The 6,000-nt window shown below is 56.1% G+C and overlaps 1 protein-coding gene across 1 annotated transcript in view; it reads left to right on the top strand.

Annotated features, from left to right (window-relative positions):
- The first annotated feature begins 733 nt into the window (after nucleotides 1-733).
- Nucleotides 734-6,000, top strand: part of PLS3 (plastin 3) — a 104,842-nt gene continuing 99,575 nt past the window's right edge. Inside the window, exon 1 of the mRNA XM_068163640.1 lies at nucleotides 734-827. The gene's annotated coding sequence lies outside the window, so the exon portion shown is untranslated. The remainder of the gene's footprint in view (nucleotides 828-6,000) is intronic.

The raw sequence follows: 6,000 nt of genomic DNA, 5'->3' as shown, positions 1-6,000 counted from the left end.
AATCGGTCAGCTGGAGGCTGGGTGGGAAAGGCTGTGGCAGTGCTCGCTCCCCAGGGTCACAGGCACGGGGCAAAAAGGCCCAGGAATCCCCACCCCACCTGTGGGAATGGGACTCTGGGCCAGCCCTTCGTTCCTCTGTGTGGGACCACCAACACCGGCTTCCCCTGGGCATCCCCAGCGCTGTCTGCTCTCCTGGAGAGACGAGGGGAGATTGCAAGGGGAGCCCGGAGCTTCTCTCTGTCTGGTGCAGCTGAGGGACACGGAGCTGCCCCACGTATGGCAGAAATGGATGGAGGCTTGCACTGGAAGAGGGATGAGGCAACACGAGAGGCAGGGATGCTTGTAGGGAAGCAATGATGAGCGCTTGGAGAAGGTTGCACACAGAAGAATAATAGATACTTGTGGCACAGGAGGGGTGCAGGCACAGAGCGTGGGATGCCTGCGCAGGAGCTGGGATTCATGCACAAGGGGTGGGATGGACGGACAGGTGGGATGCACAGGAGGTGGGAAGCCGGCAACGCAGGAGGTGGGATGGAGGCAGAGGAGGAGGGATGCCGGCAGGGCAAAGCAGAGGAGGGCAGGACGAAGCAGAGCAGCCCGGCGGGGCCGGGACCGCAGCTCCTCCCCGCCCTGAGTGACTCCGCGGCCGCCTAATGGCCGCGCCGGGAGCTGGTGATGCGCAGCCCCGCGGTCCAATCCGGCTGGGGCGGCGGGGGCCGGGGGCGCGCCGAGCGCGGGCAGCGGGGCTGGGGCACGGCACGGCACGGCTCGGCAGGGCGCAGGTCGGCGCGGCACGGCACGGCACGGCGGCTCGGCTCGCACGGGCGGTGAGTGCTCCCGGGGGCTCTCCCAGCGCGGCTCCAACTTGGGGGAAGTTGCCGGCGCTCGGAGCTCCGCCGGCCCGGGCGCAGCATCCCGGGGGCGGGTGTTGGGGTGCGGGGAAAGCGCCGACTGGCCCCGGCGGCTCCACGGGGCCCGGCCCGGCCCTCGCTGCCGCCCCAGCTCTGCTCCCGTGTCCCCTCGCCGCCCCGGCGGTGTTCCGGGACAATGGCGCGGAGCGCTGCTGCCGGGGCGCCCGGGACGCGTTCGCTGGGCGCCTTCTTGCCGCAGCTCCCAGCCTCCCCCGCCGCGCTGGCTGCCTCATCCCGCTGGGAAAGTTCCTCGGGCCGGGCAGCGGGGCTCGGCGTGGGCATGGAGCGGGCCGGGCAGCGGGGCTCGGCGTGGGCATGGAGCGGGCCGGGCAGCGGGGCTCGGCGTGGGCATGGAGCGGGCCGGGCAGCGGGGCTCGGCGTGGGCATGGAGCGGGCCGGGCAGCGGGGCTCGGCGTCGCCGTGCTCCCCGCCGCGGGCTCCGGGCTTTGTGCGGGGGATGGGGAGCAGGATTCGGCTGCGAGATCCCGCAGAGCGGCTCGGAAAGAAGCTGCCGCTGGCGTTTAACTTTTCTGCAGCAGTATGCCCCAAAGTGCGAGCGCTGCAGCCGGCTTCTGACCGAGCTGGAGCGGGGTGGAACGAAAGGAGTTCGGGAGGCGGCTGTGTAGGTTTATTTTTGTACATCTCTAATTCGGACGGGGAAAGGAAGTGTCACCCAGCTTTCCCCGAACAATGGCTCCTTGTTGGCAGCCTCGGAGCCAAAGGGGACGAGCCCGGAGGTGAAGGTCTGTCCTTTGCTGTACGTAGGAAAAGCTGGGGGGCAGCCTGGCACTGAAGTGTTCCCATGGATGGCCTCGAGTCCTGCTGCTCGCAGAGGGAGCACGCCGCGGGCACCGCTCTGCTCCAGCTGTGTGTTTTTATCCGAGTGCCAGCAGCGGTGTGACACGTGGATGGGAATCTAACCCCCAGCGAATGCTTCCTTGGGCCAGGCTGCAGGAGCAGCATCCATACCTTCAAGCAGGGCATCACTCGAGCTACTCGTTTCAGGAGAGCTGTTGGTATAGCTGCGAGCAAATGCCATTGAATCAGCCTCCGAGGTTGTTATTGCTGTTACACAATCCCAGTGGAATGCATCTGCACACAGAGCTAGGCTTCCTGTTTTTGGTCAGCCTGTAGAAGAGACTATAAAAGATAATAGATATCTCAGATAAATTGCTTTTGCATGGGGGTTTGGAAGCATTGTTCAACCAGTAACACTTGTGACGTTCTGCTGTGAGCCCTGGTAACTTGAGAAGCAAAACCCCCCTTGATGCTGGGAGACTTTACCCAGAGTAACTTTGAAGACGACAGCTGGAACCTGGATATAAAAGGGGGGGGGGGGGGGGGGAAGAACAGTTACAGAGATAACATGTGTGAGTGCCGTGCATGATGATGTGGAGAAACTCAATCTGCTTTGTCAAGAAACCTTGTGCTGGTGGCTTGTCGGGGGAGAGCAGGGTTTGGAGGGGATTAGTGGGCACAAGGTGAATCCCCTGGGTGCAATATCCCGGGGCCGATTCCTGCCTCGGGGGGGGGGGGGGTGGGGGTGTTTGAAAGCCGCCTGTGGGGGAGTCTGCCTGCAGAAGAGTTTAAATTCCAGATCTGCTGGTTTGCATCTGAATAACTCTTAATTAATTAGAAAAAAAGAAAGGGGGGGGAGGAATAAAAACAATTTGCCGAGAGAAATCTTTTCTTCTCCTAAACCCTGCTGCAATCACCGCCAGTGAATCTTGCCAGAAGTGTAACAATTTGAGGATGTTGCTTGGTTGTAACCAAGCTCCTTTGGAGGAATTCCTTGCTTGTGAAAGGTGAATTACTCACTCTTTGTCTGGCTGAAGAGATTGTAATGTGATTATTAAACTCGGGTGCGAGGTATAAAGAATTCTGCTCCACCAGGGGCTTTGTTCTCTTATCAAAGCTGAGCTGACTAAATTTCCCTCTCGTCTAAAGTAGGCAAACACCTCCCCAGATTAAAGAATGCCCCAAACTCCAGAAACCTATTTGCTGGATGAGGGTCACGGTGGGGAGGGGGGCTCTGGGGGCTGATGGCTTCATTAGGTATTCAGCTGATGGATGCTTGGACTGGGGATAGCTGCGGAGGAACTCCTTCCCCTGGGGCTCCCCTACTGATTTCTCTGCTCCGGGTTTCGATTGTTGTGAGATTAAGATGGTGAAGTGAAGGAATTGCAGCCTCGTTAAAGGGCTTTGCTGATGAATCCACTCAGGATTCATCCTACCTCAGGAGGGACCTTCTAGTAACCCTTTCTTTCTTGTGTTTGCTCTGCTGTCTGGTGCAGCAACTTGACTGGCTTTGGAGAAATGAAATTAAGGGACTGGAGCACTGCCTGGGGAGGAGAGGCTGAGAGCCCTGGGGCTGTTTAGTCTGGAGAGGAGAAGGCTGAGAGGGGATCTGATCAATGTTTATAAGTATCTGAGGGCTGGGGGTCAGGAAGGAGGGGACAGCTCTGCTCAGTTGCACCCCGTGATAGGACAAGGAGCAATGGATATAAACTCCAGCACAAGTGGTTCCACCTCAACATGAGGAACTTCTTCCCTGTGAGGGTCCCAGAGCCCTGGAGCAGGCTGCCCAGAGAGGTTGTGGAGTCTCTTTCCCTGGAGCCTTTCCAGCCCTGTCTGGATGTGTTCCTGTGTGCCCTGTGCTGGATTCTATGCTCCTGCTCCTGCAGGGGGGTTGGACGTGATGATCTCTGCAGGTCGTTTCCAACCCCTAACATCCTGTGAGCCTGTGAAATGGAAGTACAGCAGTTCTGACCTAAAGGAAACAAATGGAAAGGGTGATGGGGCAACAGTTCAGCTGAGTGATCCAAGTGCCAGGGGAACAGCTTCCTAGGTGAACTTGATGTTGGAAGCATTGCAGTAGAGCTGCAAGTGCTCCAGTGCTTGGAGCAGCAGTACAGGAGCTGTGTGTTGGCTGCTGTGTGCAGTGTGATGTACTGGGAGAAGGGAAGAGCTTTCCTTTTTGTATGATTGGCAAGGATTTAGGGAGGGTGTGACCAGCATCTTTCCACAGAGAAATCTTAATCCACTCCCTTGTCAAAGTGGATAGCAGTGATCTAATCACTGATGGTAGGGATCAAATAGTGATCTGTTCAGCCTGGAGAAGAGAAGGCTCCAGGGAGACCTTAGAGCAGCCTTCCAGTACCTGAAAGGGCTCCAGGAGAGCTGGGGAGGGACTTCTGACAAGGGCTGGGAGTGACAGGATGAGGAACAATGGCTTTGAGCTGGGAGAGGGGTGAGTGAGACTGGATATGGGGAAGAAATTGTTGAGAGTGAGGGTGGTGAGACTCTGGCACAGGTTGCCCAGGGAGGCTGTGGCTGCCTCCTCCCTGGAGGTGTTGAAGGCCAGGCTGGATGAGGCCTTGAGCAAGCTGGGCTGGTGGGAGGTGTCCCTGCCCATGGCGGGGGTGGGGGTGGAGGGTTGGAACTGGATCATCTTTAAGCTCCTTTCCAACTCAAACCATTCAGTGGTTCTATGATCTCCAGCAAGCTGATAACTTAGAAGAGTATCATTTAGCCCATGGAGTCATCTTGCTGGTGGGGATAGTTTGTTTGGTGACATTGCCCAAGTGCAGCCTATCCATGCTCCTGGTGACCTGTTTTACAGGGCAGTAAATCACAGGTGGGGGAACACAATGAGACTGTGTTTTCAGCACACCCAAAGCCCCTCTGAGTTCTTGAGAGTGAGTGTATTGACTTAATCTTGTTAAGTTAAAATGTTCTACACCTTGTTCCTTCTTAGTCCCTGTGCCAGAAAAACCAATCTTTAAGGGGGGCAGATGGGGAATCCTGGTCCACAGCACTCAGAACTTCTGTCTGTGGCAGGAGAAATGATGCTAAAGTGGCCTGGTTGCTGGGTTTCATGTAGTTACAGCAGTGGCCTGCAAAGCCCCAGCTCACCTTGGTGTGGTGAACTGACTGATGATGGTCACAAGGGTGTTTGAGGGGGGGCTCTGGACCTGCTGAGCTGGTGGCCAGGTGAACACTCTGCAGGGATGTGGTGATGCTATGGATCAAGGAGAGAGCTGGAAAGCAAAGGTGGGGGAGGAAGGACAGAGGTGTCACCTACTGTGGTGTTGCTTTGCAGTTGGCAGAGGTGACATTTACGTGGCTGCAACTTGGTTTGTGTCTGTGTGTCAGCAGCAAAAAGCAGAAGCAGCATAGTTGGAGTGAGTTGGAGTTGGAGTGTTTAGGCTGAGAGTTATGAGTATGGAATGGGCTGCCCAGAGAAGTTCTCAGAATGGTCTGGGCTGGATGGGACCTCCAAAGCTCATCCAGTCCAAACCCCCTGCAGTCAGCAGGGACATCCTTAACTAGATCAGGTTGCCCAGAGCCCCGTCAAGCCTCACCTGGAATATCTCCAGGGGTGGGGCCTCAACCCTGGGCAACCTCTTCCAGTGTTCCACCACCCTCATGGTGCAGAACTTGTTCCTCACATCCAATCTCAATCTGCTCTGCCCTACTTTACATCCACTACTCCTAGTCCTGCCACTACAGGTCATCTTGTGCCTGGGAGTGTTTAAGACCAGGCTGGGTGAGGTCCTGAGCAAGCTGGGCTAGTGGGAGGTGTCCCTGCCCATGGCAGGAGGGTTGGAACTGGACGATCTTTAAGCTCCCTTCCATCTCAAGCCATTCCATGCTTACCTTTGCTGAATTACTGCTGCAGCATGGAGGGGGGCAAAGAAAAGCAGGCTCCCATCTCTCAGGGCCAGCTGTTTAAACATGTGACTGACAAGCTACCCACCTGCAGGGTGCAATAATCACTATTAATTTGTAACTTAGCACTGCTGCCGTTCCTCCTCGTCTTGGGGATAGCCACAATGTGCTGTGTCAATATTAACTAGTTGCTGACTTGTGCATAATCAGCACTTCAGTGCATTAAGAATTCAGTATCTTTTTGGACATTGAGCTCATGGAGTGATTAAAGTTGCTAATTATACATAAAAAAAAAAACCCAAACCAAACACTCCCCCCCCCAAACAAACAAACAGGCATGAATGCAGAACTTCTACCACCTCTGTGGGAAAGGTAAAGTGAAATAACAGAAGTTAAGAGGCTTCCCAGACACCTGCCT

This window comes from Melanerpes formicivorus, unplaced genomic scaffold (assembly GCF_026170545.1).
Source record: "Melanerpes formicivorus ecotype bairdi unplaced genomic scaffold, bMelFor1.0.p_v2 SCAF_73, whole genome shotgun sequence".
NCBI classification, from domain to species: Eukaryota; Metazoa; Chordata; class Aves; order Piciformes; family Picidae; genus Melanerpes; species Melanerpes formicivorus.
Note: the sequence above shows the minus strand (reverse complement) of the source record. Positions and strands in the feature narration are given on the sequence as shown.